This window comes from Carcharodon carcharias, chromosome 3 (genome assembly GCF_017639515.1).
Source record: "Carcharodon carcharias isolate sCarCar2 chromosome 3, sCarCar2.pri, whole genome shotgun sequence".
NCBI classification, from domain to species: domain Eukaryota; kingdom Metazoa; phylum Chordata; class Chondrichthyes; order Lamniformes; family Lamnidae; genus Carcharodon; species Carcharodon carcharias.
In genome coordinates, this window is record NC_054469.1 from 53,024,957 (window position 1) to 53,051,550 (window position 26,594).

At 41.0% G+C, this 26,594-nt stretch overlaps 1 protein-coding gene across 8 annotated transcripts in view; it reads left to right on the plus strand.

Moving 5' to 3' along the window:
- The window catches only part of mpp7a (membrane palmitoylated protein 7a), a 519,275-nt gene that overhangs the window by 435,402 nt on the left and 57,279 nt on the right, over positions 1 to 26,594 (plus strand). The gene's annotated exons all lie outside the window — the stretch shown is intronic.

Genomic DNA, 26,594 nt, shown 5'->3' on the forward strand with positions numbered 1-26,594 from the left:
AAATATAAAAACAAAAAAACTGCGGATGCTGGAAATCCAAAACAAAAACAGAATTACCTAGAAAAACTCAGCAGGTCTGGCAGCATCGGCGGAGAAGAAACGAGTTGACGTTTCGAGTCCTCATGACCCTTCGACAGAACTTGAGTTCGAGTCCAAGAAAGAGTTGAAATATAAGCTGGTTATAACCAGCTTATATTTCAACTCTTTCTTGGACTCGAAATCAAGTTCTGTCGAAGGGTCATGAGGACTCGAAACATCAACTCTTTTCTTCTCCGCCGATGCTGCCAGACCTGCTGAGTTTTTCCAGGTAATACTGTTTTTGTCCCTCTAGCCAAGCTGTTCCAGTGTAGTTACAAATTTGGCATCTACCTGGTAAAGTGGAAACTGCCTAGATGTGTATTGTCCATAAAAAGCAGGACAAGTTCAATCCAGCTGTCACATCAGCCTACTTTAAGTCAACAACCAAATAATGGAAAGTTTTCACCTAACCAGCACTCACTCAGCATTAATCTACTCACCAACACTCAGTTTGCATTTTACGAAGACTACGGCTTCCAACCTCATTACAGCCTTCATCCAAACATGGCCAAAAGAACTGAATTCCAGAGATAGGGATAGAGTGACTAACCTCGACATCAAGACAACATTTGACCAAGTGTGGAACCTCGTAAAAATGAAACCATTGGGAATCGGGGGCTAAAATGTTCCACTGGCTAGAGTCGTACTGAGAACAAAGAGCAGTGACCTAGGCCCATCCATCCTTGCTGCTTCATCAGTTACTTTCCCTTCATAACCAGGTCCATTCACAATTCTTCAGAGACAGAAGCAGTCAGTGGCTGCATTCAGCAATACTTGGACAACATTCAGGCTTGGGCTGATAAGTGGCAAGGAACATTCACGCCACATAAGTGCCAGGTAATGATCATCTCCAACAATAGAGACTCTAACCATCTCTCCCCGACATTCAGTGGCATTACTATGGCTGACTTCCCCACTACCAACATCCCGGGGGTTGCCGTTAACCAGAAACTGAACTGGACCAGCCATATAAATAATGTGGCTACAAGAGCAAGTCAGAGGTTGGGAATCTGTGACGATTAAATCACCTCCTGACTGCCCAAGATCTGTCTATACCATCTAAAAGGCACAAGTCAGGGATGTGATGGAATACTCTCCACTTGCCTAAATAAGTGCAGCTGCAATAACATGCAAGAAGCTTAACACCATCCAGGGCAAAGCAGCACACTTGATTGGCACCTTATCCAACCCTTTAAAAATTCAGTTCTTCCTCCACTGACACATCATAGCCACCATGTCTAACACCTACAAAATACATGGTTGCTACTCTTTAATAGCGCCTCCTTTACCTGTGACCTCTAATGTTTATAGGTGGAACAATGAGAACATGACCAACTGCAAGTTCTATCCTAAGTCTCACACCATCCTCACTTGGAAATATATCTTTGTTCCATTATCATCGCTAGGTCAAAATTCTGGAACTGATACAAACATACAGATTAGAAGCAGGAGTAGGCCACTCATCACCTCGAGCCTGCTCCGCCATTCAATAAGATCATGGCTGAGCTGATTGTAACCTGCACTCCACACTCCTACCTACCCCGATAACCTTTCACCCCCTTATTTATCAAGAATCTATCCAGCTCTGCCTTAAAGATATTCAGACTCTGTTTGCACTGCCTTTTGAGGAAGAGTTCCAAAGACTCACTACCATCTGAGCGAAAACATTTCTTCTCATCTGTCTTAAATGAGCAACCCCTTATTTTTTAAACCATGACCCTTAATTCTAGATTCTCGCAGAAGAGGAAACATCCTCTCCTCATCAACCCTGTCAAGACCCCTCAGGATCTTAAAGGTTTTGATCAAGTTGCCTCTCACTCTTCTAAACTCCAGTGGATACAAGCCTAACCTGTCCAACCTTTCCTCATAAGACAACCTGTCTATTCCTGTTATTAGTCTAGTAAACCATCTCTGAACTGCTAACGCATTTACATCTTTCCTTAATGTGCCACATCTTTGCCCACTCACTTAACCTATCTATGTCACTTTGTAGCCTCCTTTGTAGTCCTCTTCACAATTTACTTTCCTACCTGGCTTTGTGTCGTCAGCAAATTTAGCAACCATTCCTTCGGTCCCTTCATCCATGTAATTTCCATAAATTGTAAAAAGTTGAGGCCCCAGTATTGTGGCACACCACTTGTTACATCCCAGCAACCAGAAAAAGACCCATTTGTGGCTTTCCTCTGTTTCACTGGTCAATCTTCTATCCATGCCAATATGTTACCCCCTACACCAGGAGCTTTCATTTTCCACAATAACCTTTGATGTGGCACCTTGTCAAATTCCTTCTGGAAATCCAAGTACAGTTCATCCACCTTTATTCACAGCACATGTGACCCCTTCCAACAACTCCAATAAATTGGTTAAACATGGTTTCCCCTTCACAAAACCACGTTGATTCCACTCACTAAGTAACAGTACTGTGGGAAAAACACCAACATGCAAGTTCCCCTCGAAATCACATTCAATATCACCATTTCTTCACTGTTGCTGGGTCAAAATTCTGAAACTTGTTCACTAACAGCACTGTGGGTATACCTACGCCATGTGAACTACAGCGGTTCAAGAAGGCAGCTCACTACCACCTTCTCGAGGGAAATTTGGGAGGAGCCATGACTGTTGGCCTTGCCCACATCCCATGAATGTATTACAACACCTTGCCTTGTTTGTGAATTAACTTCAGCTAACACCTTGCATGCACTTACTGTGTTTTTACAATCACTGCATTCTGCATGCTTTAAACATTTGCATGTTTTGTTCTCCAACAGTGTTTTACATTTGTAAAATTTCTGATACCTAAAATCTAGACAATTTTTCCCTTTTTTTTACCAAGGTTGAAGATTTTTTGTTGTCTTTTCTCTGGATGTGGATGTCACTAGCTAGGCCAGCATTTGTTGCCAACCCCTAATATTCTATGAAAAATTGGTGGCGAGCCACCTTCTTGAACTGCTGCAGTCCATGTCGTACACCCACGTTGCTGTTAGGAAGGGAGTTCCAGGATTTTAATCCACTGACAGTGAAGAAACAGCGATATAGCTCCAACCAGGATGGCGTGTGGCTTGGAGGGGAACTTGCATGTCAGTGTTCCTTCCCAGGCATCCGATGCCCTTGTCCTTCCAGGTGATCGAGGCTGCAGATTTGGAAGATGCTGTAGAAAGAGGCCTGCATTTTGTATATGATACACACTGCTGCCACTCTGTGTTGGTGGAAGGAATAAATATTTAAGGCGGTGGTTGGGGTGACAATCTAGTGGGCTGCTTTGGATGGATCTAACTGCATGAGTTTTGTTGGAGTTGCACATATCCAAGCAAGTGGGGAGTATTCATACTCTTGACTTGTATCTTGTAGATGGTTGACGGGATCTGGGGAGTTGGGAGGTGTGTTAATTGGCACAGAAGTCCCAGCCTCTGACCAGCTCTTGTAGCCACTGTATTTGTATGGCTGGTTCAGTTCAGTTTCTGGTCAGCGGTAAACCCAGGATGTGGTTATTGGGGGATTCAGTGATGGTAATGCCATTGAATATCAAGAGGAAATGGTTAGAGATGGTCATTGCCTGGCACTCGTGTGGCACAGAAGTTACTTGCCCCTTATCAGCCAAGCCTGAATGTTGTCCAGCCTTGCTGCATATGGATGCGTTTTGCTTCAGTATCTGAGGAGTCACAAATTGTGCTAAACAAATTGCAGTCATCAGCAAACATCCCCATTTCTGACCTTATGATGGAGGGAAGGACGTTGATGAAGCAGCTGAAGTTGGTTGGGCCTAGGATACTACCCTGAGGAGCTCCTGCAGTGATCTCCCAGAACTGAAATGATTGACCTCCAACAACTGCAACTACCTTCCTTTGTGCTAGGCAAGTGTCCAACCAGTGGAGAGTTTTCCCCTGATTCCCATTTACTTCAGGTTTGCCAGGGCTCCTTCATGCCACACTTGGTCACAGAATCATAGAATTGTTACAGCGCAGGAGTGTCTACACCAGCTCCAAAAGAGCAATTCACAAGTGCCATTAGCCCTCATTCTCCCTGTAATCCTGCGCATTCTTCCTTTCCAGATAACAGTCCCTTTTGAATGCCTCAATGGAACCTACCTCCACACTCTCGGGTAGTGCATTCCAGACCTTAACCACTCACTCTGTGGAAAAGTTTCTCCTCATATTACTTTTGCTTTTTTTTGCCGATTACTTTCAATCTGTGCCCTCTCGTTCTCGATCCTTCACCAATGGGCACAGTTTCTCCTTATTCACTCTGTCCAGACTCCTCACGATCTTGAAAATCCCTATCCGATCTCCTCTCAGCCTTCTCTAAGGAAAACAGTATCCACTTCTCCAGTCTATCATCTTAACTGAAGTCCCTCATCCCTGGAACCATTGTCATTAATCTTTCCTGCACTCTTTCCAATGCCTTCACATCTTTCCTAAAGTGCAGTGCCCGGAACTAAAAGCAATACTCCAGCTGAGGCTGAACTAGTGTTTTATACAAGTTCAACATAACCTTCCTGCTCATGTACTCTATGACCCAATTAATAAAGTCTACGATAGTGTGCTTTATTAACTGCTCTTTTAACCTGCCCTGCCACTTTCAATGACTTGTACACATATACGCCAGGTCCCTTTGCTCATGCACCCCCTTTAGAGTTGTACTCTTTATTTTATATTGTCTTTCCATGTTTTTCCACCAAAATTCACATTCCTCCATGTTAAATTTCATCTGCCGCTTGCCCACCCATTTCACCAACTTGTTTCTGTCCTTTTGAAGTTCTACATTATCCTCCTCACAGTTCACAATATTTCCAAGTTTCGTATCATCCACAAATTTTGAAATTGTGCCCTGTACACCAAGGTCTAGGTCATTAATATATATCAGGAAAATTTTGGGTCCCAACACTGACCACTGTGGAACTCCACTACAAACCTTCCTCTGTCCCAAAAAGTATCCATTAACCACTACTCTCTATATCCTGTCACTCAGCCAATTTAGTATCCATGTTGCTCCTGTCCTTTTTATTCCATGTGCTCTCACTTTGCTCACAAGTCTGTTTTGGATAGAATGAATAGGGAGAAACTGTGCCCGTAGGTGAAGTCTATTTTGCGGCGCTGTATCAAATGCCTTTTGGAAGTCCATATACACCACATGAACAATATTGCCCTCATCAACCTTGTCTTTTTACCTCCTCAAAAAAAAACTGACAAGTTAGTTAAACAAGATTTTCCCTTAACAAATCCATGCTGGCTTTCCTTAATCAACTCACTTTCATCTGTGACCAATAATTTTGACCCAAACTATTGTTTCTAGAAGTTTCCCCACCACTAAAGTTAAACTGACTGTAGTTGCTGGCCTTATCTTATCTTTGCACTTTTTTTGAACAAGAGTGTAATATTTGCAATTTTCCAGTACTCTGGCAATGCCCCTGAGTTGAAGGAAGATTGGAAAATTATGTCTAGTGCCAGTGCATTATGGTCAAATGCTGCCCTGATGTTAAGGACAGTCACTTTCACCTCATCTCTTGAGTTCAGCTCTTTTGTCCATGTTTGAACAAAGATTGTCATGAGGTCAGGAGCTGAGTTGCCCTGGCGGAACCCAAACTGAGCATCAGTAAGCAGGTTATTGTTGTGTAAGTGCCACTTGATAGCACTGTCGACGACAGTGTCCCATCACTTTGCTGATGATCGAGAGTAAACTGATGGGGCGGTAATTGTCTTGGATGGATTTGTCCTGCTTTTTGTGGGCTGGACAAATCTGGATAATTTTTTCCGCATTGTCTGGTAGATGTCAGTGTTGTAGCTATAGTGGAACAGATTAGCTAAGGGCACAGCTGGTTCTGTAACACAAGTCTTTAGTACTACTACAATGTCGTCAGGGTCCATAGCCTTTGCAGTATTCAGTTCTTTTAGCTGTTCCTTGATATCACGTAGAGTGAATCGAATTGGCTGAAGACTGGCATCTGTGATGCTGGGAACCTCAGGAGGAGGCCGAGATGAATCATCCACTGAGCACTTCTGGCTGAAGGATGTTGCAAATGCCTCAGTCTTATCTTTTACACTGGTGTGCTGGGCTCCCCCATCATTCAGGGGAATATTTGTGGAGCTGCTTCCTCTGTTTAGTTGTTTAGTTATCCACCACTGCTCATGACTTGGTGTGGTGTACTGCAGAGCTTTGATATGATCCATTCGTTGTGGGATTGCTTAGCTCTCTATCACATGCTGCTTCCACAGTTTGGTATGCAAGTAATTCTGTGTTGTAGCTTCAGTGGGTTGACACCCTGTCTTTAGGTATGCCTGGTGCTGCTCCTGGTATGCTGTCCTGCACTCCTCATTGTTGTTTAGGTTTGACCATGGGCATTTGCAATAGTGTTGAACTATTTATTTCTAGTTTTCTAATTTTAAGTAAAGGATTCCTTAATTGATGAATCCTTGATCGTCTTTGCCCTTCCATAGTCAATCTGGGTTTTGATGTCTTAGGCATTTGTACAGAAAATGAACCCTGCAATATTAGCTTTATTCACCATACCAGATTGTCTGGCTCTTTCATGCTGCATATCAAGATTGTCAGGATAGTTGTTCTGTGGGAGTGACTCCTGGCTAAACTAAAGCAAACCTCAGTTTTGTTAGGCCCTAAAGAATGATCGTCATTGTAGTTTCTTTTGCTTTCTCCTCCAATACCAGAGAGTTGTTTTGGTAACATCAAGTAGATGTGCATCAGGCCTGCAACCATGCAGGAGTTGGAATTTAAGACCAGTCTGAATAGCATGTTGATCAAGAAGCGCTGGAGCCAGAAAGGCCATGCTGGTAAATTTACACCAGGTGTACTGACTATTTTTGGCTCTGGAAGTCTCTAAATTGGCATCATTGCTGGCCCTGACTGTTGTTCTGCTGGATTCTCTATGAGGCTGTTCTGAACTTTCCATGAGGCATTTCAGTAGTAATCAATTGTGTAGGGTAGGCATGGGGGCAGTGCACATGCTACAAATAAAGATATCTCCACCCAATATAATATGTTAATATTTTTTCATATGTACATGATAAAGAATGGGGGAAGAAAATAAAAGTGTTTGTTATCAGATAACTTTTCTCTGCTTCACACTTCTCTTTTGAGTTAGTATTAATTTGCTACACTTTTTGTTATTTTTTGACAAAGGTATTATAGGCAAATTGAAACAGGTTTTTTTTGACGAGGTTCCATGTTAAAATCTAAACAAACTAAGTTTTGTTCAACAGTAATATTGCTAAGGTATGGCCAAATCATATATTAGCTGGTAGTGTACTAGGACAAAAAATGCAGACGAACTTCACCTTTATCTTAAAGACCTAAGAATGTATTGTGAAACAATGCATAATTTACTGGCAACCATCTTTCCATTGGTAATTTCTTAAGTATTTCCTCCCAACATCTGTTGTGCATCAAGGAAGCCCATTCTGAAGAGGGCTTGAATTCAATTATAGAAAAATCCATCAAAGCATTCTCCCTTTTTTCTGAAGTCTGAAAGGATGCAGTTCTCTGATAACCCTGTCCAAAAGTGAATTTGTCTGTGTGTGTAGTTACATTGGATAACTGCTGTCATTATCATGCATTGAAGGCACAAGTCAGAAGATTAGAAAAGTAATCATGCTAAATGATTCTCCAGGAGTGGTAACATAATTGGCTGATTAATTATAGCCATATCATTTCGCAGCCTGTAATGAATGATTTGCTTCACACATTCAAAAATTATAAATTCTTGACAGTTCAGACCAAAATGAATTATTTGCTATATAGGTTTCTCAGGATTTTAAGATTTCTGTCATCTTACCAGGCCAGGCTTTTCTTTCTTCTATAATTTTTGGAATAAAGTATTTAAAATTGCTGTAACCCCAGTACAAAATGCTTATGATTTGACTTTGATGTGCATGAAGATTTTTCCTACTCTTAAAAGCTTTAATGAACCTTAGCAAAATGTAGAGGAAAAGACAAACTTATGTCCTTTTAACAGCTAAGCATGTGCAAGTTTGGAGGATAATTGAAAATTTGGGCGTAGAGGTTCTACTCAGTTGTGCCAGTCTTTTCAGTGCAATTGGCCCGAAATCATTGTCACCTGCAAAAAAGCTTGGGGAATTCTAAGTGCAGTTCAATGGAGTTTCTGCAATGTTTTGTACTAATTTAGTAAACATCACAATAGAAGCCAGCCACAATTCCATATGTCCATTAATTTTCTTTTTCAGTAATTTAAGATTTAGTTACTCACAAGTGGTGAATTGACACTGATTAAAAATGCTTATTTTTTGTGATAACTTCATTTTAAAATAAATAAGGGGTCTCCCATTTAAGATAGAGATGAGGAGGAATTTTTCTCAGAGGGTCATTAGACTTTGAAATTCCCTACCCCAGAGAGCAACGGAGGCTGAGTCATTGTGCATATTCAAGGCTGAGTTAGATAGATTTTGATCAACAAGGGAGTCAAGGTTTACGGGGAAAGTAGGCTGGAAATTGGAGTTAAGGCAACAATCAGATCAGCCATGATCTTATTGAATTGTGGAGCAGGCTCGAGGGCCCGAATGGCCTACTCCTGCCTCTACTTCTTATGATCTTATGAAGAGTCTGCCAATTTGCAGTTCAGTGCTCCACTAAAGAGGAAATTGAAGCCATGTTTCATTGCACATCTAGCTTCATATTTTTCTGCAGTAGACAGCTGCATTATTTCCAAATTGTAACTATTTAGCATTGGACAGGATTTCCTGACGTGCATAAATAGGTAGGTCGATTATTCCATTGAAATATAATTGGTATATTGCTCTCAATGGAAAATAATGTCCCTCAGTGCACAAGTTCTCGAAGATATGCATGATTTAGTTCTGAGGCAATCAAATTTGGCTTCATTCTGAAGGCGAAAGTAACAATGATGGAGGATTCTTGCATTGCAATGTCGACCCATAGTGCAACCATGGCCAATGATATCTCTACGTAAGTCCTGTACCCAGCAGCGCATAGATAGAACAAAAGCACATGGGTGAACCAGTGCTCTCATTGAGCAAACAACAGGATGCCAGATCAATGGTTCAGATCCTCACAACATTCCATGGGCACCTTACAATGTGCTCTAGAAAAGGTTCTGAAAGTTATCACAGGATGCTACCCAATATTGCCATGAGCAAAGAACTCAAACCTTGTACACCTGTAGCTATGTAGATGGTAACTCTGGCAGCCTAATGAGGTATGCTCCTTGAGTTCCTGTTAAATACAATTGAGTTCTCCAAGTTCTGTCAAGGGAAACAGATAGAACGTTTTGGGTAATTTATTACTGGGTGAAAAATGGGTGATAGCAAACTAGCAAGCACATTTAACCCTCATATAATTTATTTTTCCATGGTAGTGTGTATTGAGTAGCAGTGTGTATTGAGACAGGGTGATATGGCCCATCCTGTGCCATTGCATGCAATAGTTTATATAAGCTTCCTATTCCTATTTCTGCATCCTCTTGCTCATAGCTAATAACTGCTTATTTTTAACTCACTTAAAATTAATGGCTTCATTTCAATGCAATGATAGTCATATACATGCTAAGTAGGTTGAAAACTAATATGTCCCTGGGATAGATGAAAACTGAATAGATCTCTGAGGCACAGACAAGTGTTATGAGGGAACTGATGGACACTGGAAAGCTATAAATATATTGGAAGCTAGCTAATGGGTCCATTTTCAAAAAGAGTGACAAAACAAGACACCAGCAACCACAGAATCTTTAGTCTTAATTTATTCCATCATTTCACATGGGCTAGAAGTATCAGGAATAAACTGTCAGCGTAAACTCAGAGGGAAAGATCTGTCTGGTCAAACTCCGTAAATTTTTTGAGGAAGTGACAACATATGTTAACTTAAGCCCTATGATAAACTGTAATTGACTTCCAAAATAATTTAGACAAAAAATTATTACGTAAATTCAAACTGTGGGATTCAGGGTAAACCTTCGAATGGATAACAAACCGGCTAAAGGATAGAAAACAGTGAATGCCTCTTAGAGGAGTTATCGTAGAGTGAGGGAAGGGACTGAATTAGATGCCTGTGGGTTCAGTTCCGGCACACTGCTGTTTCTAATTTACATAAATAATCTGGCTTCAGCAACCTGAAACAAAGTGATGACATTCGCAGATCACAGCGAACCGGGAAGGGCATTAGAATTGGACAGGACATCTCAACAATTACATAAGGCATGTAAGTCCACAAAGCATGGCAGATGGAATTTAGCGTTGATAAGTGTATGGGCTACATATAACAAGAAAAAATAGATGTTCATGCATATTCTTTGAAAGGTGCTGAAATAATAAAGGATGAAGCTGAAATGGACCAAGGCGCCTCTATAGATTTGATGTCAAATGTGCCCAATAAATGCAGAAAGCGATCAACAAAGCCACAGAATATAGTCACAGTAGAATATAAAACAGAGGAAATAATTATCAAATTTTATATGCTGAAGTACTTTCATTTGACTCAGCCCAGTTGGCTCTCTAAGGTAGGTGTAAAGTATATCATGGCAGTTTCAAAGAAGACCAAGGGAGTCTTCCCAGTGACATGGTCAACATTTATCTCTCAACCAACACCAAAAACAGATTGCTGGGTTACTTGTTACATCGATGTTTATGGGAGCTAGTTGTGTGCAATTTGATTACAGGAGTTTCCTATTCTACAACAGAAATTACACCTCGGAAGTACCTCTCTATGAATCACTTTGGGATGTTTTGAGATATAAGTGCAAGTTATTTTCATTTTTATTGCACTTGCTTAGTTTTAAGCATTACATTTGTAATCTTCTTGTCTTTAATGTTGCTATACCTTTACTATTTTCCCCGTAGCATTCTTGTTTGATTCTGCATATACTTATGGAGATCTTGGGCTGGATTTTTAATCGGGGATCAGGAAGCAGGCATGGGGGCTGGTTCCGGGTCCCATCCCACTTGACATGCTTTAGGCATGCCCACTCCAATTCTCAATGCTTTAACCAATTAAAGGCCAGAGAACATGTTTGCTGCCCAATCGTAGATGGTGGGCAAGTTCCGGATTCTAAGAGGCCAGCACTCCAAGATCGGCAGCCCCAAAGGCCAAGGTGAGAGCTGCTGATGTGAGGATACAGACAACAGTGAACAAGGACAGGTAAATTAATTTTATTTTGCAAAATGCCACAGCTGCCTGGCCATTATCCTGGAGGGCAACACCTCCATGGAATGGACAGGAGCTGCAATTGTGGCCCAGCATGCATCATGAATGGTTGGGGGAGGGAGGTCCTTCCTTGATCCATTGTACCCCCCTCACCACACAGGCCAATGTGGGCTGCCTGCTTTGCCAACTGGAAATCCCACTCTGCGCAAGAACAGAGCCTTAATCTAATCTTCAATTAAATATAATTACCCTAAATTGGCTACCCACTGCTTTCCGAGCCAGCCTCTTTCAAAATAGATCAGGATTGTGACATGGAACCAGCATGCGCCATATTGCACACCCCCTCCCCCACCCCCCTCCGATCCAGGCCCCGATTTGTTTTAAAAATCCAGCCCCTTGTATCCCATTTTAAAAATGATAGGGAATGTCCCAATGTTGACATTACAGGAATTACCTGTCTCCTGTTTCAGAGTGTACCCATTTAAGACATGTACTTCGATTGCTGAGTTACATAGAAACAAAGATGTGTGAGCAGCAGAGTGATACTGGAAATGTAATTCAAAAATCTATTATTCTTATTTGACTAACCAAGAAACTCTTTTAGGTTCTTAGCTGGTGTTTATTATTTAACATGCCATTGTAGTTCATTTCTAAATTTGTAGCAAAGAATGAGTCCTGGGCTAAGATTGCAACAGGGAACTACAAGCACGGAGGACCAACTCACTGCCAAAAATGTAGGTCTATCTGTCAATTAATATCTCTGGAATCTTGAATTATCCCAACCTCCTCATAAGAAACTGGTCAACTCCCTACCATGAGAACATAGCAGTTTCAATTCACAAGGGCTATTAGGATAACCTGACTCCCATTCCTGAATCTACTTTCTGAGAGTGTGAATGCTGATATACAGATTGACATCAGGAATGTTGTATCTACGGCGGCAGTGAAGTTTCGATAAAAAGCTGGGGGTGATGTTGCGTCCTAGTACTCCTTGTAGGAATTCTATCTTGGAATTTTTCTTAATTGAATAACACTGTAATAAGGCATTATTCTAGCATGTTGACTGATTATCAAATAATTTACAAGTGGTATTCTAATGAATATCTAGAATTGTAATAATGCTGTACAGAAGTATCATTGTGCAGTCAATTAATCATCCTTTTGGAGAGTTTTGAGAACTTGTAAATTTGATTTATAATACTAGGCCCAAAAAAGCAGGTTAATTTAAGTTAAAATAAACAGATTTGTCCTCTTGTTTGGCATGCTATAAGTTAACCACCCACAAGTGACTTGCAGCTGAATTTTGTGCTTGTAAAATCATCAGTAAAATGCCTGAATGAGCTTTACACCCAGAACAATAATTAGGGAAATACAGACCTATGGCACTCATCGCTTTTAAAAACTGACTTCACCAGATTGCTTTGAGAGCTCCCTTAATGAGGATGTTAAATTATTGTGGACTTTTTAAAAATCAAGTAGGTCGACAGTTGGGGAAATCAATAGGCAAAGATTAATCAGATTCCTAAACTGGCTTTGAATTAATGATGAATGTGAAAATATGATGTAACCCAGTCCAATTAAAATACATTACCACCTATTTATCTTGAACCTCTTTATGTTGGAATGAAACTTAATTTGACAAAAAGGTGAAGCCCTAGTTCCAGGTCTGTACATGAATACCAAATATTTACTGTCTGTACTGACATTAGCATAAAATCTGGCACACTTCCATTGAGAATATTTTAAAAGTCCCTAACATTATAAAGGGAAGCTTTGGTGAAATTGACCATAGCATCTTTGAAAGAGATTGAGGCACAATGCATGGCTCTGATCAGGCAGCTTGTCCAGCAGAAGAAGGTTCACCAACTCTGAGAGAAGGGAGCTTTCCTGAAATTCACAGTGGTAAGATAATAGGAAGCTGGACATCTGCTTACATTGACAAATGCTTATGTGAACAAAATTAGGATGGTTCTCAACATTTTTCACATAAGAGGATAGGACAGGTCATGTTTTCTGAAGCGCTCCCAATTTTAAACAAAACTTACTCCTATCTGAGTATTTGGAAACTTTTCCCTATTTTCATCCTAGCTAGGTTTTTCTTTGCTGTTAGTTTGATTTATATTTTGTTTATATTACAAGGACTTGAATCCATTCTGCACCCACCATATACTGTGCAATCAAACCTGTAACCTTCACTATCCACGCTCTGTGACCGGCAAACATGACAAAGTTTTTCTTGTAAAGAAGAGACTCCTTTCTGCACTCCTCCCAGGTAAACATGACTCCCAATCCACTGCCAGTACAAGGCAGTGGAATTGTTTAAAAAAAAAGGAAGGGAGGAAAGAAATTGGTATAACCCCAGAAGAATAGGGAGAAAGCCAAGCTTCCCAGCAGAACCCTTAGCCAAACAGTCAGGATGCAAAACAAAAACAGAAACAGAAATACCTGGAAAAACTCAGCAGGTCTGGCAGCATCGGCGGAGGAAAGCACAGTTGACGTTTCGAGTCCTCATGACCCTTCAACTGAACTAAGTAAAAATAGGAAAGGGTTGAAATATAAGCTGGTTTAAGGGGGGTGGTGGGGTGGGGGGTGCGGTGGTTGTTGGGACAAGCAGCCAGTAATAGGTGGAGATAACCAAAAGCTGTCACAGACAAAAGAACAAAGAGGTGTTGAAAGTGGTGATATTATCCAAAGGAATGTGCTAATTAAGAGTAGAAGACAGGACAGATAAGGTACAGATAGCTCTAGCTGGGGTAGGGGAATGCTAAAAGGTAGAAATAAACAATGGGTGGAAATACATTTAAAAATAATGGAAATAGGTGGGAAAAGAAGAATCTATATAAATTATTAGAAAAAACAAAAAAGGAGGGGGAAGAAACAGGAAGGAGGTGGAGATGGAGGAGAGAGCTCAAGCTCTAAAATTGTTGAACTCAATATTCAGTCCGGAAGGCTGTAAAGTGCTTAGTTGGAAGATGAGGTGCTGTTCCTCCAGTTTGCATTGAGCTTCACTGGAACAATGCAGCAAGCCAAGGACAGACATGTGGGCAAGAGAGCAGGGTGGAGTGTTAAAATGGCAAGCTACAGGGAGGTCTGGGTAATGCTTGCAGACAGACCAAAGGTGTTCTGTAAAGTGGTCACCCAGTCTGCGTTTGGTCTCTCCAATGTAGAGGAAACTGCATTGGGAGCAACGAATACAGTAGACTAAGTTGAGGGAAGTGCAAGTGAAATGCTGCTTCACTTGAAAGGAGTGTTTGGGTTCTTCGACAGTGAGGAGAGAGGAAGTGAAGGGGCAGGTGTTGCATCTTCTGCAGTCGCATGGGAGGGTGCCGTGGGAGGGGGTTGAGGAGTAGGGGGTGATGGAGGAGTGGACCAGGGTGTCATGGAGGGAACGATCCCTATGGAATGCCACCGGGGGGGGGTGGTGAAAGGAAGATGTGTTTGGTGGTGGCATCATGCTGAAGTTGGTGGAAATGGCAGAGGATGATCCTTTGAATGCAGAGGCTGGTGGGGTGATAAGTGAGGACAAGGGGGACAACACCACTCCACAGTCGCTAACTGCCACAGAATGCAGAATGGATCCGTTAACTCCAGCATAAACTCCAATCAATCCCCTTCAGGGACACCAAGACAAAGGTCCACAAACTGACATTCATGGGGACATGAAAGACACAAATGCCACCAAGGCTCACCAATTATCAGAGATCACCCTGTTTAATTAATTAATGTCACACTTCAGTAAATGGAGCTTTTGTACATAGAAAAGCATATTGGAATGTAGGATTTGCTTGCAAGACCAGCATTTATTTTCCACCTATTGTTGCCAGAGAACGTGTTGATGCATCTGAATGGCTTGCTACACTACTTCAGAGGACAGTTTAAAATCAACTACTTTGATTTTGCTTTTATCTTTTTACTTTGATCTGGCACTGGAGTCACATTATAGGCCACAATGGTTCTCTGAAGGTACCAGTTGAGCTTTCCACAACCATCCAACATGAATACTTTTACCAACACCAGCTTTTTATTTCTAGATTTAAAGAAAAATCGATTAGTATTCTCAAACTGTTATGGTGGCACATCCTCTTAATTATTAGTACATTAAACTAAGCATTCAACTATTGTGCCTGCAATCGTTTACCAATGAAAATGTTCTCAAAAATTTATGAATATTTTTCTGAATGTTTTCATTGGGAAATGTATTCAAAAATTCTGTTTTTCTTAAATCTCTGTATTACTTGTGGGGCAACAGCGCCTGCACATTCCTGATCCCCCTTCCTTCTACCCTTGACCCCATTTCCCCAGTGACATGTGGTTAGTGTTAAATACAATCGGATCACTCATGAGTTGACACAGTTCATGACATAGAACATTCTTAGATCAGCGTGACACCAATGAAAATGAGGTTACTCTGCCCAGAATAACTTACTCATAGTATTTTAAAAAAAGATTTCTAAAATTATACCATACTGCTACTAGATAGTATGTCAGCTATGATAAAATATTGGATTTCTTTTTTAAGGGCTTAAATTCAGGTAGTCTACACTGATGTTTAAATTTGAGTCTTTAGTAGACAAGTTTCCCTTATTTTCACCCAAGCATTAAATAGAGCATATTACAACAGTTGAGTTCTAGTCCATTCCCAAAGAAGTGTTCCTTGTATGAAAGAATCAACACTAGCTGTGATGAAGCCTAATGGTCCATAACCTGTTGCTTTTCCAGTTCACTAAAGAACGTGTAATAGCAGATAACAGCAATGGGAATCAAGTGGTTTTAGACTTCAGTGAGAAATATTGCTGCTTTTACATATTTCAGGTTGTATTTTTTCCTTATCACATGACAGGAAAAATTGTGATCTACACATTCAGCCGAGTAGATTCCTTTGGCTCTGTAATTACCCTGATGTACTAGCAGAGAGGTGTTTCATGTATTTGTCTGAAACTTCTCTCCATGCTATTTTATGAGAGCCATTAATCCGTTTTTAAAAAAAAACAGGTGGATGGCTCCATTGGAATAACAGAATAATTTCAGGCAAATGTCTTCAGCATTCATGTACTAACTTCATGTGTAACTTCAGGGAAGATGAAGTGCCGGAATGAAATATTTCATATGTGGCCTGACTAATGTCTTGTACAAATTCAATGTAAGATCTATGTTTTTATACTTAATACTGCAGGGTAAAACTTCCAGAACTCTGTCTTTTTCTGGGAATTTTACTTGCTCTCCAACCTTTAAAGGTTTGTGTAATGTCATGTTCCAGTATATTATGAACTCTCAGTGGATACTTTATATTTTCAAAAACCACAAAAGGCACAAAAAGATGGCTGGCTGAGGATCACCTGACTTCTCTTGTGGTTTGAAACCCTCCCCTGTGTCAAGAAGGAATAGAAGGAATTTTCCAGACTTGATGCTTTTTCCCTGAAACTAATTCAGAAGGGTAGCTTCAAATTGAATGGGTCATTCAGATACAAAAACATTAGCTGTCTCAAGCTCTCAGAGTCATCACACAGGATCTATAATTGCCCTGGCCACCCATCTTATTTGGAAAAAGACTTTTGACTTGTAACACGTCACATGGGTGAGACAGCCATGTTTGTTGCATGCTTTTAAAACAGCAGGAATCAGCTCCACAGAGACATAGAGATCATCAGAAAGCCATTTAACAAGCTGCAGTCAACTAAGCAGCCAAGGTAATAAACAGCAATACCTTGAAAGTGGGAGAAGGACTCTCCCCAACTTGTTCCAACTTCAAGTTGATCAGAGAAGCAACCTCCTCAAAGTTCAACTACAGGAAGCCTCACAGCTTACTGAGAGACCTCTGCTTACAATACTTTCACTTCAACTAAAAGCATCTAAGTTCCATCTAAGAAACTATAGGCCTGCCACAAAAGAGAGACTGAGATAATTATACATTGTAATCATATTGGGTTTTTTCCCTTCATCTGTATCCAGTCTTTAAGTGAGTGATAGTGTGAGAGAGTCGGGTGAGTGAGATGTGTTTTTTTTAAACCTCCAGGGCTAGTGCAGGAATAAAAAGTACCTTACCTATTTTAAAGGTCACAAAAAGGCTTGCTGCTGACATTATATAAATTGACAAAAAAATACATACACCTCACATTCAAAACACTGTTGATCACTGACAATAAGAAAACACACACCTTTCCGTGACAGTAACTACATCCCCAGATCTCTCTAGCTCCACTCCATTACCATTTAAGATGTACCTTCTTTCAGTGCAACAGGTGGCAATCATGCATATACACTGTAACTTATATGTTTGGGACCAAGTCATTTCTGCATTTCGGAATTTTATGGATTCATAGAATGATGCTACAATGCCTAACCACAAATGTGTGAACCGGAAAACATATTTGTTATAATTATTTACCTAAAACAGTGATCAGTATTATAAAGCAAGCACCAAAATTATTTTACTTACCCAAATACTGCATCTTCCATGTTTCTGCTCCCAGAGTATTGTACTAAAACAGTCCGTGGGTTGCTTGGTCTGCTTAAAAGAAATTCCAAACAGCAGATGTTTCCGAACAATAGATTTCCTGACTGGGGAAGTTACAGTGTATTAAGTTTTAAGAGTTAAATAGGTTTTTTCCCATATATTTTGAGACCTGGTTCTACATTGACTCTGGTTAGGTAAAACTACTTTACAGACATAGCGAAAAGAAATTCCATGGACATGTATTTTGTGTCGAAGAGAACTTCTTTGCACTGAGATGGACTTATTTCATCCAGGTATGGATAAGATGGAACCCCTTTGGACAGGATTGAGACATATAAGGGCAACAAGACTAGCTATGGACAGCTGCCTATGATCCTTCTGGTCAAGTGGAAGAATTCGATAGAGAGCTTTGTAGTTAAAAGTCTAGATAAAGAGGTGAAGGAAAGGAATAGAAGATACGCTGACACAGTTACATGAGGGCTGGGAGAAGGTTACTGATGAGCGTAAACATCATACAACCATTGTGCTGAATTATCTGTTTCTAAACTGTACATTCTATATAATTCTATAACTCTGTTAAATCTCCTTCCCAAGTGGTATGTAACTGTTCAATACTCTACGTTTAGTACTTCTAAACATGATCCACTTTGCTTCTATGCTTTCCCTCTCCAACAGTGCTGTCCAATCCAATTTCCTTAGTTCACCCCTCAGAATCTGCCTTTCTGAAGATGAATGCATCTATTGTACTCACTCTTGTTTCTATCATGAGACTAATCTTAAATACTACCATATTGTGGTTATCGTTGCCAAGATGTTCTTGCCTATACTGTCCCCTGTTAGTAACTTAATATTATGTTCAATAGCACCATTCTGTGGGTTCCTTAACCGTGTAACAATCCAATATTGTGCCATGCAGCATACTTTGACTCGTGGTTACACACTTTACACATTTCGTAATCCATCTTTGGGAAACTTAAATCACCTAGAACAAATGCATATATTCCATACACATTATACTTATTTAACTACAAAGATCCCTGTCAAATCCTTCCACTTGACCTGAAGGTCTATAGCAACTATCTATAGCTAGTCTTGTTTCCCTTATGTGTCTCAATCCCATCCAAAGGGTTTCCAGCTTAACCATACCTGGATGACATAAGTCCACCTCAGTGTAATGAAGTTCTCTTCGACATAAAATACATGTCCATGGAATTCCTCTTTGCTATGCCTGTAAATTAGGTTTTCTTGACCAGAGTCTTTATGGGACCAGGTCTCAAACTATATGGGGGAAAAAAACGATTTAACTCTTAAAACCTAATACACTGTAACCTCTCCAGTCCGAAAATCTATTGTTCGGAAAGACCTGCTGTTCAGAAATTCTTTTGAGCAGACCCATGGACTGTTTTAATACAGTAATTTGGGAGCAGAAACATGGAAGATGCAGTATTTGGGTAAGTAAAATAATTTTGATTGCTTTATAATGCTGTATCACTGCTTAGTTTCAGGTAAATACTTACATCAAAGGCATTTTCTGGTTCATACACGTGTGTTTATGCATTGTAGCATCATTGTATAAATTTATGAAATCCAGAAATAGCTTGGTCCCAAGCATTCTATGGCGAGATTACAGTGTATACGCATGATTGCCACCTGTTACACTGAAAGAAGGCACATCTTAAATGGTACCAGAGTAGAGCTAGAGAGATCTGGGGATGTAGTTACTGTCACTGACGGATTAAAAGCATCTGAGCAAGCAACAATGCAAGTAATATAGGGCATAAGATGAACAAGGGAAAGTTTGTAAATTATGAAGATATGGCTGGCATAATGATCAAAACAAATATAAAACCTAGGGTAATGGAGGTTGAGAAATTGGTCAGGATAGCTGAAAAATTAGGTTTGAACAACAGGGATATTAAAAAGAAATCTATAATTGTTTCCAGTTATTTTGGGTTGTTGGGGTGCTGTCGAAAGATCCCAAAGGTGGCAAAAAAATATACCAAATTAATTTTTGTGCATTCACAGAGTCGGCATCAAATTCACTCCAGCACAGAAATTACATCACATAGTATTCGAAGAAATAGAAATGTCAGATAAGGCAATCACTGGCAGACGAAGGAAATTGAAAGAAGGACAAGAAACCAGATCCAGGTGTACTTAATACAATAAAAACAGAATATGCTGGAAATAATCTGGCAGCATCTGTGGCGAGGGAAACAGAGTTCATGTTTCAGGTCGATGATCTTTCACCAGAACTGGAAAAAGTTAGAGATGTAACTGGTTTGAGCAAGTGCAGAGGAAGGGAAGGGGAGGAAAGGGAAAAGGGAAGGTCTTTGATAGGGTAGAATGCAGGGCGATTAAATGGCAAAGGGAATAATAGTGCAACGTAAAAGGAGGTAGTAATGGGGCCAGTAAAGAAACCAAAGATGTGTCTCGGAGGTGTAAATGGAAAATGCTGAATCTCCACCAACACTTGTTTTGCTGCCCAAAACAAGAAAAGAGCAAAAAAGAAAAGAAACTGGGGCAGAGTTTCTGATTGTTGAGCTCACTGTTGAGCCAGGAAGGCTGTAATGTGCCTAGTCGAAAGAAGAGGTGTTGGTCCTCAAGCTTATTTTGAGCTCCATTGGAATGCTGTAGGAGGCCGAGGTCAGAATGGGAATGGAGCAGAGAATTAAAATGACAGATAACCGGAAGGTTGGGGTCACGTTTGGGATCGATGGCAGCTGTTGGTGAGGATTCTGCTAATTCCATTTACAGCTCCTCAAGACACCTCTTTTGTTTTGTTACTTGTCCCATTACTACCTCCTTTTAACTTGCACCATCATTATTTTGTCATTTAATCTTTGCTGCCTTCCAGCCTATCACAGCCTACCCTTTTGTTCTCTTCCCCCTCCCCTACACTTCCCTGCCTCTGTGCTTACGTAAAGCCAGTTACATCTCCAGCTTTTTCCAGTTCTGATGAAAGATCATCGACCTGAAGCATTGGGCTGAATATTGCGGGGCATGTTTAGGGCAGGGGAACATAAAATATGACGGGTGGCTAACCCACCATGCTCACCCCCAACCTGGTCCCCATAACATGGTGGGCAGGCAGGTGCCTGCCATTTTAAAATAAATAATTAATGGGAAATTGAGCTTGTTACCAAGTCATTTGACCCGAATATTACGCTGCCCATGCCATAAAACGTTTGCCTTGAGCAGGTTGGCGGGAGTGGGTCAACCATTTTTTTTTGAGCAAGCTGCTCAAAAGATGGGAAGAAATGGGAGGGGGGTTACGTCCTTTGGGGGGTTGCCCTGTGCACATTGGAGCACCCCCTTGAGATGTTACCCCCACTTTGTTCCTCCCTGCCTGGCCTCCAAAACAAACCCCCTTCCACCCCTTTGTTCCTCCCCTTCCCGAAGTTCCTAAATCCTTCACCGTCCAAAAGCCGTGACTTACCTGGGTCCGGAAGCCTTGTCCCTCTTCATCCTTGGGCCTGCTTGGAGTCCCAGCAGAACCCACTACTGAGCTCTGGTGCTGCTGGAACTGCTAGAGTTTGGCTGGCAGCTCCCAAGGGCAGGACTTCTTCTCACTGAGGGGCAGAGGTCCCACTCTCACCTCATTCATGTTGCATGCAGTGTGTTATTGTTGAGGGAAGGCATTGTTTAACGTGGGTCGGCTGTCATTCAACATTTCTTATGGAGGGAGTGAGCAATATGGATCCCTGTAAAATTCAGCCCATTGGCTCTGTCTCGCTCTCTGCAGAGGCTGACAGACCTGCTGAGTATTTCTAGCGTTTTCTGTTTTAGTTCTGATTTCAAGCATGCACAGTATTTTGCTTTTGAACTTAGTACAACTCTATTTAAAGCTGTGGTTAGTGAATTGGTGATTTCCTTGACCCTCCAAGTGTTGATAGAAATAGAAGTAGTATCCCAGGATTAGAAAGTATCTAAAATGGCACCTAAGTTTATAAAGGAAAATAGTTATGATCCAAAAAATTACATCCCACTAAACATTCGCTTTGGTGGACCTTTTGAAGTTACCCCAAGGGAGGGATAAATATACAGCTATGTATATTTAAGTTATGGGTATTTATCAGGGTTTTACTGTATGTATGTGAATGTACAGAGTATAGCAAGTAAGATTGTGGAGATATAAGCGCAGATTGCCATGCAGAATTATGATGATGTGGCAATAACAGAGACCTGGCTCAAAGAAGGGCAGAACTGGGTGTTAAATATTCCTGAGTACAAGGTGTTCAGGAAAGATAGGACGAAAAGAAAAGGAGGATGAGTGGCTGTATTGGTTAAGTAGAGCATTGCAGTCCTGGAGAAGGTGGATGTCCCAGAGGATGCGAGGACAGAATCAATTTCTTTAGCTAGAGCTAAAGGAACAAAAAGGATACAATTACATTGCTCAGCATAGTCTATAGGCCACCAACTAGTGGAAATGATGTAGAGGAACAAATTTGCAGGAAAATTACAGGGATAGCAAACATTATAGAGTAGTTATAATGGGGGACTTTAATTACCCGAACATAGACTGGGATAGTGGAGGTGTAAAAGGCAGAGAGTGGCAAGAGTTCCTAGAGAATTCCTAGGAGAATTTTCTACAGCAGTATTTGTCCAGTCCAACAAGAAAGGAGAAGCTGCAGACCTGGCTCTTGGAAATGAGGTGGACCAAGTAGATCAAGTGCCAGTGGGGGAACATTTAGGAGGCAGTGATCATTGTATCATAAGGTTTCGGATGACGGTAGAAAAGGACAATGGGAAAACCAGAGTAAGGATAATTAACTGGGGGAGAGCTGACTTCAATGGGACAAGAATGGAGCTGGGCCGGATAGACTGGAACCAAAGGTGGGGGGAAAATCTGTTGCTGAACAATGGGCTACCTTCAAAAAAGAAATGGTTCAGGGACAGTCAAGGTTTATTCCCTCGAAAGGGAAAGGTGTGGCAAACAAATCCACAGCTCCCTGGATGAAAAAGGAGAAAGAAATTAAGAAAAAGAAAATGTGTGCTTATGACAGGTGTCAGATAGAGTATACAATTGAGAACCAAGCTAAATACATAAGGTCATAAGGTTCAGAGGAGAGGTGAAGAAGCAAATAAGAGAAATGAAGAGGGATTATGAGAAAAGACTGGTAGCCAACATAAAGGGGCATCCCAAAGTTTCCTATAGGCACATAAGTAGTAAAAGAATGGTAACAGGAGGAGTAGGGCTGATTAGGGACCAAAAAAGGAATTTACACATGGAGGCAGGGAACATGGCTGAGGTGTTAAATGAATACTTTGCATCTGTTTTTACCAGGGAAGCAGGTGCTACCCAGGGTGTGGTGACAGAGGAGGAAACTCTTTCACGAGAAGGGTTCAAAATTGATGAGGTGGTATTGGATACACTATCAATACTTAAAGTTGACAAGGCACTGGGACCGGATGAGATGCATCCAACGATATTGAAGGAAATGAGAGTGGAAATTGCATGGGCAGGGCCATAACCCTTCATTCTTCCCTAGACCCCGGGGAGGTGCCAGAGGACTGGAGAGTTGCAAACATTATGCCCTTGTTCAAAAAAGGTTGTAAGGATAAGCCCAGCACTTCAATGGTGTGGAAGCTTCTGGAAACAATTAGTCGGGATAGAATTAATAGTCACATGGAAAAATGTGAGTTGATTAGGAAGAGCCAGCATGCATTTCTTAGGGAAAATCATGTTTAACTAACTTGGTGGAGTTTTTTGAAGAGATAACAGAGAGGGTTTGATGAGGGCAATGTGTTGATGTGGTGTACATGAACTTCCATAAGACATTTGACACAGCACCACACAAAAGTCTTGTGAGAAAAGTTATAGCTTATGGGATAAAACAGACAGTAGCAACGTGGATACAAAATTAGCTGAGTAATAGGAAGCAGCAAGTAATGGTTAGTGGATATTTTTCGGGCTGGAGGAAGATTTGTATTGGAATTCCCCAGGCGTTGGGATTAGAACACATACTTTTCTTGATATATATTAATCATAGAATCACACAGCACAGAAGAAGCCCTTCGAGTCTGCACCAATACGTGAGAAACACCTGACCTACCTACCTAATCCCATTTACCAGCACTTGGCCCATAGCCTTGAATGTTATGACATGCCAAGTACTTACCCAGGTACTTTTTAAAGGATGCGAGGCAACCCGCTTCCACCACCCTCCCAGGCAGTACATTCCAGACCGTCACCACCCCCTGTTTTTCCTCACATCCCCCCTAAACCTCCTGCCCCTCACCTTGAACTTATGTCCCCTTGTGACTGACCCTTCAGCTAAGGGGAACAGCTGCCCCCATATCCATCCTGTCCAATAATCTAGATCTTGGTGTGCAGGGGACAGTTTCAAGGTTTGCAGATGATGCAAAACTTGAAAGCGTTGTAAACTGTGAGGGGGACAGTGTAGAACTTCAAAAGGGCATAGACAAGTTGATGGAGTGGGCAGATAGAAGGCAGATGAAGTTCAATGCAGAGAAGCGAGAGGTGATTTATTTTGGTAAGGAAGAACATGGAGAGATGAGGTCAAATAAGGGGTGCAACTCTAAACGGTGTGCAGGAGCAGGGGGGCCTGGATGTATATTTGCATAAGTCATTAAAGGTGGCAGAGCAGTTAACCTTTATTAATAGAGGCATAGAGTACAAAAGCAAGGAGGCTATACTGAACTTGCCTAGTACACTGGTTAGACCCCAGCTGGAGCATTGTGTACAGTCCTGGGCGCCACACTTTAGGAAGGATGTAAATGTATTGGAGAGAATGTAGAAGAGGTTTACAAAAATGGTTCTAGGGATGAGAAACTTCAGTTATGAAGATAGATTGGAGAAGTTGGGACTGCTCCCCTTGGAGAGGAGATTTGATAGAGGTGTTCAAAATCATGGAGGCTGGACAGAGTAGATAGGGAGAAACTGTTCCTGCTTTTAAAAGGATCGAGAAAGATAGGTGCACAGATTTCAAGTGATCCACAAAGGAAGCAAATGCAATGCGAGAGAGAACTTTTTCAATGCAAATGGTTCAGGCCAGGAAGGCACTGCCTGCAACTGTGGTGGAAACAGATTCAATCGAGGCATTCAAGAGGGCATCAGACTATTATTTAAATAGAAACAATGTGCAGGTTTACGGGGGTAAGGCAGGAGAATAGCACTGAGTCATAATGCTCATTCGGAGAGCTGGTGCAGACACGATGGACCGAAGGGCCGCCTCCTGCACCCTGACAATTCTGATTCTGAGGTAAATATGGGAGGATGAGAGGTGTCGTAATAAATTTAAATAATGGAAGTCTGAAAATTAAACACTTGGACAAGCAAAATGCCGAGGCCTCAAATAATTTTTGCAAGGCTTTTGATGATGTGCTGTACAAGATCAGCTCACAAGGGAGGAAGGTATATGTTATGAATTTGGGTCTACCACAAGGTCTTTACTTGGGTCTGGTGGTTTAAGTTGTTCTCTTAAGCGGTCTAGTTGATCACCTTTTAACTAGAAGTTGATTCTGACTGCTCAGTACCTACTGGTGCCCTAGTGGAAATCGTGTAGCCACAAAACTGTCTTGTGATCCAAACTGAATCTCCGTGTCTTAAGCAAATACACTTCCTTTTAATCTCTAGAGGTGGACCAAGAAGTGGTAACGTTTCATTCAGCCTTGTTATTTGGTGGACAACATGCAGAGCGCTTAGCATGATGAAAGTTGCATAATACAAACAGTTCATCTTATGTCTGCATACCATTACAAAAATAAAGAAAATGTGCACTCAGCCCATTTGGGATTCTTTAAGTAGAAGGATTGGTTTGCTGTACAGTCTGCCCTGCAACCGGTGATGAAGCTATTTCTTCCCTGCAACCTTTCTATTGCCTTAGCCAACATTACAGTCTGCCGTGACTGAACTTAGACATTTGTATTAGTTCATAAAAATTCTCTCTTCTAAGACCAACAGAGATCATAAACAGTTGTCAACACCAAGATTCTAGATTGCATATCTACATTTAAACCATCTTTTATTTACTGTGGGTAACCAACACAGCATGGTACTGGAAATCTGAAACAAAAACAAAAATAGCTGGAAAAACTCAGCAGGTCTGACAGCATCTGCGGAGAGAAACACAGTTAATGTTTCGAGTCTGTATGACTCTTCTTCAGAACGCGAAAAGTTTACTGTGTTCCTCTCCGCAGATGCTGTCAGACCTGCTGAGTTTTTCCAGCTATTTTTGTTTTTGTTGCAGCGTGGTACTATTTGGGAAGACCCCTCTTTTGCAGAACAGCTTTTTCTGAGAATGTACAGTATGACGGTTCATTTGGGGAAGAAACAGTAAGCAGCATCTCAATTGTAACAGCATGGAAAAGGAACAAGATCTTGAAGCTCAAGCTTAGAAGAGGGCAGTGCATAGTCAATTTAGATTTAAATACTTTACCCAGAGGGTAGTGAATGTGGAATAGACTACCCAGGGAGGCAATGGAAACAGATCCTATGGAAATAATTAAGGATTAGACAGATATTTTGAGGGATTTGGGGATTCGAAAGGTACTAGTTTGTGACCAGCCAGATGTTGTGCCAAATCTTTTCCAATTCTGTGCTTTCCTATGTTGCTGAGTACTGGAAACTGAAATAAAAACAGATGATGCTCGAAATGCACAGATTAATTATTATCTGAAAAACATGTCAACGTTTTCAATGAGGCCCTTCATTTGGACTCATTTTCGTTACTCCTTTGTACCGAGACTTTCAAGATATTTAAATTGCTGACTATTTGTTTTAGCGTTTTATATTACATTTTACCCAGAATGCAAGAACATCAGGAACCATCTAATACTTGCATTTTTTTGATGGCCCTTGGGATTGAAGTTGTTACATTTTTAAAGGCCAGGTGAAAATCATAAGAATGATGGAAGGAACAGTAAAACTGTCTGGCAAGCTTTTACTGAAGATTATTGAACCATTCTGCACATATAG